The 12,812-nt window shown below is 37.5% G+C and overlaps 1 protein-coding gene across 2 annotated transcripts in view; it reads left to right on the forward strand.

The window, feature by feature from the left end:
- The window catches only part of LOC101150470 (hyaluronidase-4), a 121,506-nt gene that overhangs the window by 667 nt on the left and 108,027 nt on the right, over positions 1 to 12,812 (forward strand). The window lies entirely within an intron of this gene.

Consider the following 12,812-nt stretch of genomic DNA (forward strand, 5'->3'; position numbering starts at 1 on the left):
TTCTCACACTTTATTCCCTCTCCTTGGAATGTCTTCTCTCCTGTTTCCCCCAGTTTGTCTCTCAGGCAAGCTTTCCTTCAATAAATTAGTTTGTTGTTGTTTTTTGAGACAGTTTAACTCCAATGCCCAGGCTGGAATGCAATGGCAAGATCATGGCTCATGCAGCCTTGACCTCCTTGGGCTCAGGTGATGTTCCTACCTCAGGCTCCTGAGTAGCTGGGACTACAGGTGCGCATCATCACGCCTGACTAATTATTTGTAGAGACAGGACCTCACTGTGTTGCCCAGGCTGGTCTTGCACCCCCAGGCTCAAGCAATCCTCCCACCTGAGCCTCCCAGTGCTGGGATTATAGGGGTGAGTCATCCTGCCCAGCCTCCTTCAATATTTATGTCGGGTGTTTACCACCTCAAGAAGCCTTCTCTGAATTTCCCGGGTGAGTTGTCCCTTGTTCCTCTGTGCCCACGTTGCAACTTGCATCTAATCCCCTCACAGCTTAAAATGAATTGAACTTATTTGTACTTATCTGTCCCCTCTTTTGACTCTAAGGAGATGGATCCTGACATTTACAATTATATATCCCCGAATATGTATGTTTTTCATGAAGATGATCCTCCACTGCCTAGCACAGAGTCTAGGGATCTCAGTAAGAATTTGTTGACTAATGATTAAAGCATATAGTAGGGAGAAGGGAGGAAAGAAAGGAATGGAGTGAGTGACAAAGGGAAGATGGTTGGGAGTTTTAAGAAACTTTCCTTGTAGCTCTCTATCTCTTTTTCTGCTAAATAATCTTGGATCTCCCAATGCTAAATATTTTATTTTAATCATGGCTGAAACTTCTGTTCTCACCTGTTTGGATATAAATGCCAAAGTCATCCTCTGTAGCCAGGTAAGTGCCTTGAAAATTCTCCCACCTTCATTGGAAGATCTTTTGCCAGCTACCAGCTTCCACTCCAGTTTTAGTTCTTTTTTATGGACACTCTTGATCCATAACAATCTGATAAGAAAAGAAAACAAAATTTTCTTTTGAAAGTGACAGTGATGCTTAATGATAGAAATATATTCAACCAAAGTGTCAAATTGCCCAGCAATAACATATTATAATTAAATAGTCTGTCTAAAGATATTTCTGTTACAAAAAATGCAACATTAAGTACTTAAGAGCTACTTATTTTGGACATTTTATTCATCAGTCAGAATATGTGTTAATTTTTAATTAATAAAAAACATCAATTTCTCAAAGAAAAATATATTTCTGGAAGTTTTTGCATTTTAACTCTTTTGAGTTAAGAAAGCTATCAGTGATAAATAAAAAAAATTGTCACTCTGAGGGTGAAGAAAGACGAAAAGATGATAACAGAGAGATGCTTTGTCTGTATAGAAAAATCTTGTTCTCTAAGCAAGTTTCTAAGAAGGGTTAGGGAAGAGTTTTCGTGTCAGTGTAGGTAAGGAGAAAAATAGCATACAATTAACTATACATTAGGGATTTTTGCAAGTCAAGAGTTTAAAATGTAATCTTTAATTAGGTAGAGAAATCCCCACTCTTCAGAGTATTAGGTATCTCTTAGTTCTATGGGAAATGTGGTATGAAAGGGAATTTAAGGTCTGTTACTCTAATAATCTGACCTTAATTCCCTTCTTAGTTTTCATAAACTTTTCAGAAGTAAAATCTGCTAATGAATAGTTTGTATTTTCAAAATTAATGCAATAGAAGGCAAATATTTATGCAATAAAAGAAAAAATAACTTTTAAATATTTATTTTATCAGAAATTAAAACTTAAAGGAACATCTGCTTTTGTAGTCTGCCTTTCTGTAGTCAGCATTTCAACTAATCTACTACCAACACAGTGCATCTCTTTATCTTAGTCTTCATATTTATTAAACCAAGGCTATGACTGAAACTACTTTATACCCCAAAATAGCAAACAATATACTCTTCCTGCTTCCTTAGTAAGAGAAACCATTGCCCCAAGGACATTTATTCCCTGGATATGTTTATTCTCTGGATGTGTTCTATCACTCTCTCGTGTGAGATTAGGTTTCATTTATTATTGTTTTACTCTTCCTTAAGCTATTTGAATTTCCTCTCCAAAATATGCTTTAGAAAGCCTAACTTCATATCTTTCTCTCGTTTATCTCTTGCTGTCGTTCCATTATGTTACTTGTTCTTTCTTCAAAAACTATTCTTGATTTCCCACTTTCCAATTCCTATTCCTATAATTCCTAATAGAAAAGGCCTACTACACTTGGATTTCTAACAATGTACATTCTGTACTGAGGGACATTATGCTGGCATCTTACCTATTATGAAAGGTTCCTAATTGTAATTGCTACAGAATTCTTTGAATTACCAAAAGCCTTTTACTTTTTCTCATTAATAATAGTTGTCTTTTGTTCTCTTGATTTTCAAAGCATATGAATCCATTAGCAATATATAGCACCAATATTCTAAAGCCACCTCAGATAGCTAATTGTTTGCTATTCAGCTACTTTCAAAACCCAGTAAGAGATGTGGGGTTTACGAGTTTTCAATGTAAATGCTCATTGAAACCCCCGGGTAACCTAAGCTTATTTTTTTTTTTCGTTAAGTTAGATCCCTGAAAGGCTGCATGGTTGTGCCATATTAACTTAAATTTTATAGAACCAGTTGTACTAAAGTATATTTTTAAAACTGTTGACTTAATGGAAGATTTTATAAGAAAAAACATTAAAAATTTCCTTTTATATTGATGGTTTTATTTGATTATAAAACTATTGCTGAGGATATTCTTCTTAAGTAATAAAGGTTAACAGTCTTCATATAAGTACTAAATGAGAAATTTGTTTTGGAATTTGCCTGCAGAGAATAAATAGGTTTTCCAGAAATATTGACATAATTTTTGTTTTCTGATGATAGTTATAAAATAACATATCTCTCCCCATTTCCTGTCCCAACCCTGACTGCTAGGTTACTCAAAGCAAAACGTGATATACAATCACATTAACTATGTCAATGCTTTTAAAATTTTGGACCCTTGCATGATACCTTCATGATGTTTGCCATATCCTTATATTTCCAGAAGAATAATTTATATTCTAATTTTAATCAAATCATGTTTTTACTTTAGCAAATGTCTCTTATAAGAACATTTGGTTATGATGTGCAGCTATGTATTTAATTCACATTGAAATAGTATTAAACTATCAAATAAAAATTATTTATATATGTTTAAAATCATCTTACTATCAGTAGTACACATATATTAGAAAACATTAAATTATGTTAACTTTTAGGATTGGCTTATTTTGTCCTCATATATTTGGTTCTGATTTTTCTATTTAATAACTTTATTGTATATGCCTCTCATTGCCTCAAAATATCTTTGCTAAAAGAGACTTTTGGCTGCAGGTGGCAACAATTTAAGTGCAGTAGCTTATGTTTTATTATTGTTGTTGTTTGTTTTGTTTTGTTTTGTTTTGTTTGGTGAACTGGATCTATCTGTTCTAATAATGAAAAAGTCCAAGATAGACCTCTTCAGGCTTAGCTGGATCCAGGGCTCAATGACATCAGTAGGTCTCAGTCTTTTATTCTTCATCTTTCAGCTTTATCCTATGAAGCCACTTTTGGACAGACTCCATGTGCTGGCTCCCTGCAGCTCCAGGACATATCACCGACAAGCTTAGCAATAATTTCAGGAAAAACAAACAAGCAAAACAAGACAAAACAAATAAAAAAAACTCTTGTCTTTTCTACAAAGAGCAAAAAAGTCTTAGGTCTGGCTCTCATTGTCCTGACCAGAGTCATGTCCCCATTACTGAACCAATCACCGTGGCATGACATTGAGTTAGGTTGATACAGCTTGAATCATGCACCTATAAGAGATGGGTCAGTTCCACCCACACACATATATTAATAGTACAGTGGATAGTCCTCTAAAGGAAAAGAGAGGTTTGTTTACCAGTGGTAGGGAAAATGAATGCCGGATAATAAAAAACATCAGGTGTGCATCACAAAGTAGGGTTGCCAGATTTAGAGGGGAAATAAAAAGCAGGACACCTGAGGACATTTACAATTCAAATAAACAATGAATAACTTTTAGTATAATTATGTCCCATGCAACCTTTGGGACTGCTTACACTAAAAAAGTATTTGTTATTTATCTGAAATTCAAATTTAAGTGGGTATTCTGTATTTTATCTGGCAACCCTACCACAAAGGTATGTGAATAAATTTAATTTTTAAAAAATGTAAGATTAAGGTTAACTTTAAAAGAATAGGAAAATAAGTAATCTCATATTAGGCAGCCACTTCATCCATCCAGAATCATAGGTGCTATAAACATAACTACCGTACTACATAACCTCAGTAAAAATAAATAACATTTATAATCAAATTGCCATTATTAAAATAAAAACCAAACAATTCGATCTCAATAATGTAAGCAACCTGTTCTCACTTTATTTACATGGGTTTGGTTGATATAATTTAAGTATCTATATTTTGTACTTTCTGGTTTGTTTATCTGGTAAAGACCTATCTTATTATTATATTTCCACTTGTTTAGCACTCCTGAAAAGTGAAACTATAGGGCATTTTGATTACATTTATTGGGCAATGGCTACTACAATATTGTCTCGATTCATCCTCAGACTCAGAGACTTGGGAGGTTTTTTGCTTATGATCATCTGATAGAGTTTTATAAGGTAGGCCGATTCATCAGTCAGTGTACACTGTACATCTGCACCAACCTTATGGCAGCACTTCAGCTACCATTTGAGGAGGTACATCTCCTGTTGCATGTAATCTTGGTAGTATTGTCAGTCCAGTGTCCTGCCATCTTTGAGCAGGTGAACATGTGACACAACTCAGGCCAGGCAAACAATTTCTCCCTGAATTTTGAGTTTCAAGAGGAATTACTTTGGAGCCAAAAAAGGAGCTGGTTCATTATGATCAGCTAGCTGAGGGGATTGTCCATTGGTTACTTTTTTTTGCTATGATTCCAGGCAAATGACGTTGCCCCTGTTTCTGTCCTAAGATTTGTATGAGCCTTTTAATAATTTCCTTTTTGTATGCCACAGTCTGTTTCTGTTTTCAGAGACTCATGAGCATTTCTAAGTAAAGGTAACATTATTTTGACATTTTAAATTGTATTTCTCATGTCAGCTTATGAATTCAACGTAAGAATCTACCAATACTGAAGCACAATTTTTATGATATCGTCACAGGGAGAGAAACACAAGTGAGTTCATTACCTATGTATGTTTAGTCGTCTTTTTTTTCCTAAGTAGAATTATGGGTTCAAGCAAGAGGATCTATCTTAATTTACCTTTCTAATTGTGTCAAGTACATGTTCAAGACACAACGTAGGGCTCTTGGGAAGATGTAAAGATTAAAAGCATAGTTTTGGATTTCAATGAGTTAATAAAGAAGGTTGGATTCCGTAGGAAGCCAACTTTGGGATGGATTTTAGCAGTTAGGCTGTGTATAGGAGTGTTTATGGGACCTGTACCTGTTAGAGAGAGGGGAAGGAGGAAGCAGGAGTAGGCAGAAGGAAAAATTAAATTTGGAGCAGACCCAGCAACAGTTTTGCTGATCCACGGAAAACCTCTGGGGTTAGAATGGCCCTTCAGAGTATTCCTGTGAATTAGTCATTGTGTATGAGCTGCCAAGAAAGGGGCATGACCTTGACTGAGGTGGCTCTCTGCAATTGGAGCAATCCCGAAAAGGCTGGCAGCTGATGGCTTCTGCCAACAGCCCTTCCAGCATGGGGGAAACAAGTCCTCTTGGAAGGAGGATCTTGGTGATGCATCACAGTGTCCACTACAATTCACCGTCAAGTGTAAGTGACTACACAATGCAAACATCGGTCTGCTCTATAGTTTAAACAGTCCTTTTGTAAATAACCTCATAGAGTAATAATAGCTGCCTCAAATCTGTAAGTGAAAGAGACTTGAAAAAAAAAAAAAACACCATGAAACAAAAAGTTGACCACTTACTAATCCTGGGTAAAATGTGATATGAGGACTCGTGGATTTCACAGACCAGTGAAATTTCTCTCAGCAACTGAAATAACAAACGTGTGGTTATCAGCTTTTATTTTCGCCAAGTAAAGTTTTTTTTAAAACAATATTTAAAAAGAGAGGATATTTTAATAATAAAAGGCTGGGCATGATATCAGAATAAAGTTTAAACTAAATAAATATTCCTTTATAAAACGTTCACCTACATTGTTCATTTCATCATGGACAGGAGAAAAGTTTGTCACTGATGGTTTGTCTGTGAACCGACATTTGGAAATCATAACCATAAGTGGGCTATAAAAAAAAAATTCCCTTTGGGAGGCCGAGGCAGGCAGATCACGAGGATAGAGACCATCCTGGCTAACACCGTGAAATCCCGTCTCTACTAAAAATACAAAAAATTAGCTGGGTGTGGTGACGGGCGCCTGTAGTCCCAGCTGCTTGGGAGGCTGAGGCAGGAGAATGGCGTGAACCTGGGAGGCGGAGCTTGCAGTGAGCAGAGATCGCGCCACTGCACTCAAGCCTCGGTGACAGAGCGAGACTCCGTCTAAAAAAAAAAAAAAAATCCTGCCGTGGAAGTTCCAGGGAAGACCTGGGAGAAAAAGTAACATTAAACTTGGAATGATAGGTAACAAGATGAGTCAGGGTGGAGGTTTCTAGCTGAGTGGACAGTGTGAACAAAGGCTCAGAGATGGGGAAGAGCAGGGCGTAATCACACAATGAAGTGTAGTAATCCTGCTCAGGGGAGCATTAGTCATGGAGAGGAGTGTTGAGAAATGAAACTAGAGTACGTTGGGGTCAGATTATTCAGCAGACAATAGGAAGTAGTAGAGATTTTGGGGCAAAGAATTTACATGATCCGAGTTGTGCTTTAAGAAAAGTAGTTTATCAAAAAAAAAAAAGGTTTTATATATGACATATGCTTAAAATGGATTACATGGCAGAGATTCTGTGTCTCATTATGAAGCAATTGTAGTCCGTGAAAGGCAAAAGGAAGATATGAATTAGAGATGGGGTACTGAGAATAAGAAGGAGGAAATGAATGTAAATACGGTAGGAATAGAACCAGAGCTTGGTAATTTATTGGAGGGCTTCAGGAGACAGAAGAGAAAAAATAATGGTAGTTTCATTAACAGAAAAAGAGGGTGAGGAAGAGATAGGTTTTAGAAGAAGATAAAAAGTCCAGTTAGTTCTAAGCATCCTAACTTTAAATAATCTACCCTGGGAAGAGCAGGCTGAAGAGAAGATCTATTTCTAAAAATACGTTTGCTTTCCTGCTATAATATCATGGATAGTTGAGCTTCAACTGACAAATAAATAAAGGCAGTCCTCATCTTGCTTGGTACGATGTTAACTGAATCTCATATTTATTGAAATTATTTCCTCACTATTCACTGATTCCAAATCTCAGTCAACATGGTATCATGCAAAATGAGGGATACAGATTTCAAAAACTACATGTACGTGTTGCTGTATCTTAGCACTAATGATATTTCAGACTGCATAATTCTTTGTTGTGGGGCTGTCTGTGCGTTGGATGTTTAGCGACCTCTCTAGCTTCTACCCACTAGATGCCAGTAGCATCTAGTATCTGATTTCAGTTACCCAGCTTGTTACTCTCTTCAGCTCATCATTCACATACATTGGCAACCTTATATATTTTTTCCATAGTGTTTCATCTCCTTACTAATATCTTGTTGCAATTTAAAACCTTTTAGTTGTTATGATATTTTGGCATTTTTGTTATGGGTAGTTTGTACATAATACCAATTACTTGACTTATCGGTTAGTGTGTGAACTTCACTGGCCACAGGGTGCCTAGGTTAAACATTATTTCTGAGAGTGTCTGTGAGGGTGTTTCTGGATGAGATTAGCATTTGTTTTCTTTGCTTGTTTTTTGTTTGTTTGGTTTGAGGTTTTTTTTTTTTTAATTTTTATTTTTTAACTTACCCATCCATGTGGAGATTAGCATTTGAACTAATGGACTCAGTAAAGTACATTGCCCAAGATGGAGGGCATCATATAAACTGTTGCGGGTCTGAGTAGAACAAAAGGGAAAGGGAAGAGAAATTAACCACTTTTGCTTCCTGCCTGTCTGTTTGAGCTGGGACACATCACCTTGTCTTCTCCAGCCCTCAGACTGGGATTTACACTATCAGCTCCCCTGGGTCTCAGGCCTTTGAACTCAGACTGACTGACATCGGCTTTCCTGAGTCTCCAGCTTGCAGATGGCAGATCATGGGACTTCTCAGCCTCCATAATCATGTGAGCCAATTCCTCATAATAAATCTCCTTTTTTATATATAAAAAGGTGGAGACCCAGGAAGTTCAAAGCTCCAATATGTTTATATATTTCCTACTGGTTTTGTTTCTCTGGAGAACCTTGACTTATATACTTGGATTTGGATAGAAGTCACTAAGGCTGGAAGCAGAGTGATTGGTGGATAGATTCCCTGGGCAACCGCAACATCCCGTCGTGGTTCAGGCAATAGTGGGCATCTCAATAGGTGGCAAGAGCATAATCATAATACCCATATACCTGAGACATGTGACACTCGGGCATCTAGACAAGTGACACATGAGACTTGTCATCTGAGAGGCTTGTGCACAAATAACAGGATTTCCAACCATTGAAAACAATGTTTCTGTTACAAAATTTCAAACGCAGAGACTAAAGTTAAAATAGACAAAAAGGTGCTTCATCTTAGTGGTAGCAATGAGTAAGTAGGCAAAAAACTGAGACTGAAACTAGGAATTAGGGACAAAGCAGCAATCCAATTATCTGATGCATGTGGTGTAGAAATTGTGACTTGTGGAACAGTAAATGAAACCTGTGGAAAGTGAAGCATCTTCGAAATGGAATTATAGAAAATTGTCTTAAAGCCAAGCTCTTCCTGATGAAAGCTGCTTCTGTGCCTTTTGCCTCAAGTCAGAAGGAAGTGGGGTGGGGCTGAAAGATCAAAAGCTGCAGAGGGCCATCCACCAAGTGAGGGACAAGGACACTGTTAGCAGATGTTACAGTTAAAAAACGGAATCTGATGTCAGACCAGACTACACCCATGAAAAAGAACTGATAGTGCCAGCTATTCATGGCACACCACATTGTCTCTCCTAAGATTCAGTGGTGGTCTTGATTTGTTTTCTTTTTCTTTTTTTCCTGTGTCATTGGAACTTGTATTCCATAAGAATATTTTTCTGATGGTTTAAGTCTAATCTTGCCCATGAAAGCTACTGGAAGTCTTTGCTTTTTCCTGATTCTTATTCGCACTTCGTTTTTGCTTCTTTATATTTTATAGTTAATTAAGGAGTTTTCGCTGTTAATACAACAAATAGTCCAGGTGCTCTTCTTGTATGAGTTCCTGTTTGTGCTCTTATATGGGAAAAAACATATAAACTGTGGTTTATCAGATTTGACCTATTTCTACATTTTAAAAAAGTAAATATTTACTATTTCATTTATTTAATACTTATCTATTTATGAATAATAAGTATTCTTTGTTATTTTCCTTAATTATTTCCTCTTTTCTATGGAAGAGTAAGATAAGAATAAATTAATTGCTACCTGAAATTACATTATTGGTTTTAAAATTTCATATTAATTTATACTAGCTCAATTTATACTAGTTCAAACAGGAATAACTACCGGGTGCTTACATACTTTAGGGATATATTTTATCTCACAGAATGTTTTTACATAATGCATATATTTTTACATGGTATTAGCTGTTAACAATTCAGTTTTACCTTGGGGTGTGTGTATGTGTGCATGCGCATGTATGTTTGTGTGCATTTTCTTTACAGGAACCAACTCATTGAGTCAGACCTTTACTGTTTGCTTAATTAAATTCCTCAAGCTCATGATTCAGAATTCAAACAATATCTCAATCTAGATGGGAATTTTTAATTTTTCAGATTGAACTTTCTTCTTCTTAGGCAATGCTCATTCTTTGTTTTCACCTCTCCCTCAAGTTTCCTGCTTCTTAATGAATTTAATTAGTCAGTCAGTCAATAATTCCATATTCATCCATCCATTCGTCAAACATTTGTTGTACACTCTGTTATGCATGGCAGTCTGCTAGGCAGTGGGGGGTCAAGGGTGAGTGAGACATGGTCTCGCATGTTTAATTTAATTGTATTTTATTTTTTATTTTTGTTTTTTCAGAAGTAGAATCTTGTTCTGTTGCCCATGCTGGAGTGCAGTGGCTTGATCATAAGCTCACTGCAGCTTCAAACTCCTAGGTTCAACTCCTGGGTTCAAGTGATCCTCCTACCTCAGCCTCCCAATTAGCTGAGACTATAGGTACATACGACCATGCCCAGTTAATTTTTTAAAAACTTTCTAGAGACATGGGGTTTTGCTATATTGCCCAGGCTGGTCTTAAACTCCTGGCTTCAAGCAATCCTCCCACCTCGGCCTCCCAAAGTGCTGGGATTATAGGCGTGAGCCACCACGCCTGGTCACATGCTTAATTCTTGCTCCTATGTTTTGCTCACTGGGTGTGGTATGCTCCCTTGCCTTGATCTTCAATTTCTCACAAAATCTTGTCAATTTTTCGTTTTTTTTTTTCCTGTGAAATCTGTCCCTTGCTGTTCTTAGCAGCCTCTGTTACCATCCTAGACCAGATATGTACTATAATTGGGATAGTGGCAACTGCTAATTAATGGATCTCTCTTTTTCCCCTAATTCATGGTCAATGCTGCAGTCATAGGATCTCCTTGAAATGCAAAGCAGACTTTGTCTCAAGCCACTCAAAAACCCTTCAGTATTTTTTCATTTCCATTACGATAAAGTCCAGATTCCTAACATTCCTCAAGGTTTTTTCTGATCCGGCTCACATAGATCTCACCTGCCTGTTCAGTTCCTTGAACATGTGTTCTCTCACCTCTGGGTCTTTGGAGGCACTTTCCCTTCTGACTCTTCATGTCGATATACTTTATCTCTCACCTTCTTTGCCATGCTTTTCCTAGCTAATTCCAACCAAATTTAAGTCTCAGTTTTGCGCTCACTACTTCCAGGATGCTTTCTCTGGGTTAGGTATCTCTTCTATGTGTACCTTTACCACAGACAGTACTAAAATTGCTTATTTTCTTGTTCTATGTCCTTCTACAAGAAACTTGAGAGCAGGGAAAATATCGTTTCCACTCTGGATACCTGGAGTCTAGCTTAGTGCTTGTTGCATTGTAGGTGCTAAGTAAGCACTTGATTGAATGAGACAACTCATGAAATGTTTTAAGAGAATACTTGCACATCTTTTAAAAATGCCTTGAGAGGCCAGGCATGGTGGCTCACGCCTGTAATCCCGGCACTTTGGGTGGTCAAAGCAGGAGGATTGCTTGAGGCCAGAAGTTTGAGACCAGCCTGGGCAACATTGCAAGATCTCATCTCTACAAAAAATTTAAAAATTAGGCATGGTGGCACATGCCTATAGTACTAGCTACTCGAGGCTGAGGTGAGAGGATTGCTTGAACCGAGGAGTTTGAGGCTGCAATGAGCTGTGATTACGCCATGGCACTCCATACTGGGAGACAGAGCCAGATCCTGTCTCTTTAAAAAAAAAAAAAAAAAAAGAAAAAAAGTGCCGTGAGAGTTCCTATTTTATATTCCATACTAAAGCTATATATATTGAATATCAGAAACAACTTGTTGTTAGTCTTCAACCACATCTGGAATAAGACAAAAACTACAGCAAAGTCACTCTGCTTTGTACCATGTATAAAATGCTGAGTGCAGTCCACTTGTGACAAGGACTTGATGGACTTGATGTAGCCTTCTTCATTCTAATCTCTGATTTTGGTTTTATCTTTTTTTTTCCTCCATCTTTAGATGTCATCTTTAGATGTCTTTAGATGTCATCCTTCCTGTCATCTTTAGATGACAGACCAAAAGAGTTCCCTACTTTTTTTTGATCATTCTCCAGATGAATCTTTAAAATGACACACTACCCTAGGCAACTGGTGTAACAGGAAGCCCCCTAAACCAGAAGTTGGAAGACCTGCAGCTATCTGGAAATATAGAGCAGACCACGTGTGTTTCAAGTTTGCAAGCTCAAACTGGCCTGGCCACTTTAGCCATCTGAAAAATCAGAGGAATTGGATTAGAGAAGATTTTTTCAGGCACACCCAATACTTGCCATCTATAATCCATTTTAAATAGGAATTAATTTAGACAGTTTCAATTTATATAAAAGTTTGAAGAAAATGTCCGCTGCATAACGTAAGATATCTTTCTGTATGTCTCTGCTTATACGGCAAAGATCTCAGCTTTAAAGAGGACTGTGCCTATTGCTGGGACTCAGCATGACTGGGTGGCATTTGGGAACTGGTAGGATAAGCCTAAGAAGAGCGTGATTTCCATGGATTGATTGTGATGAAGACTTTCTGGCTGCAGGAAGTCTGAGGAAGCTTTATGCATGGGAGCCTGGGAGCTAGAAATCAATGCAACAATGGGCGACATGCTGTCTCTTTCTTGATCTTGTATTAAATTAAGGCCCTTTGGGGAGAGGCATGTTAGGTGAAAGCTGCAGGTGTGTGGGTTTTTTGTTGTTTTTTGAGATAGGGAATCACTCTGTTGCACAAACGAGTGCAGCAGTGTGATCATAGCTCACTGTAACCTCAAACTTCTGGGCTCAAGTGATCCTTCTGCCTCAGTTTCCCAAGTGGTTGGGACTACAGGTGGGCATCACCACGCCTGGCTAATTTTTATTTTTATATTTTGTAGAGATGTTGTTTTGCTATGTTGCAGTTGGCTACTCGCGAACTCCTGGCCTCAAGCTGTCCTCCCACGTTGGCCTCCCAAAGTGCTGTGATTGTAGG

Source organism: Gorilla gorilla, chromosome 6 (genome assembly GCF_029281585.2).
Source record: "Gorilla gorilla gorilla isolate KB3781 chromosome 6, NHGRI_mGorGor1-v2.1_pri, whole genome shotgun sequence".
Taxonomy (NCBI): domain Eukaryota; kingdom Metazoa; phylum Chordata; class Mammalia; order Primates; family Hominidae; genus Gorilla; species Gorilla gorilla.